General features: G+C 33.5%; 1 protein-coding gene and 1 long non-coding RNA gene across 2 annotated transcripts in view; one reads left to right on the top strand and one right to left on the bottom strand.

Annotated features, from left to right (window-relative positions):
• sash1a (SAM and SH3 domain containing 1a) overlaps positions 1-498 on the bottom strand; it is a 249,324-nt gene that overhangs the window by 201,428 nt on the left and 47,398 nt on the right. The window lies entirely within an intron of this gene.
• LOC116705797 (uncharacterized) overlaps positions 1-498 on the top strand; it is a 14,503-nt gene that overhangs the window by 6,988 nt on the left and 7,017 nt on the right. The window lies entirely within an intron of this gene.

Here is a 498-nt window from a genome sequence, read left to right as displayed (position 1 = left end):
GTAGACTCAGCTGGATTTGTGCCAGTTCTCATTAGTATTCAATGAGCTCAGCTGCTTGACTAATTAATTAATGTTGTATTAGAAAATACTAATTCAAATACTATATCCAGTAAGCAAAGTTTATAAAACGTTTTTTCTAAATTAAAAAAGGAACAGAGAAATAAGTTTATTTGCTTTCTTGCTAAAGGTTAGTTAGTTATATCTTAACATGAAGCTACAGCCAGGAGACGGTTAGCTTAGCTTATCATAGAGACTGGGAGCAGGGGGCGCTAGCTTGGCTTTGTCCAAAAGATTAAAAAATAAATAAAGTAATCTACCTACAAGCACCCCTTAAGCTCACTACTTAAAACTTATCTATATTACTTACTATATCATCTTGCTTTTTTTAAATAAATATATTAGGTCCATATTTGTTTGTGTTATGTTGAGAATGTGAAGACGAGCTGCTACCTCCTCTGTCAGCTCTAGCCACTGAAAAGAAATAAGAGGAGAAATCAG

This window comes from Etheostoma spectabile, chromosome 18, assembly GCF_008692095.1.
Source record: "Etheostoma spectabile isolate EspeVRDwgs_2016 chromosome 18, UIUC_Espe_1.0, whole genome shotgun sequence".
NCBI classification, from domain to species: domain Eukaryota; kingdom Metazoa; phylum Chordata; class Actinopteri; order Perciformes; family Percidae; genus Etheostoma; species Etheostoma spectabile.
The sequence above is the reverse complement of the archived record's forward strand: the minus strand, read 5'-3'. Positions and strand labels throughout refer to the sequence as shown.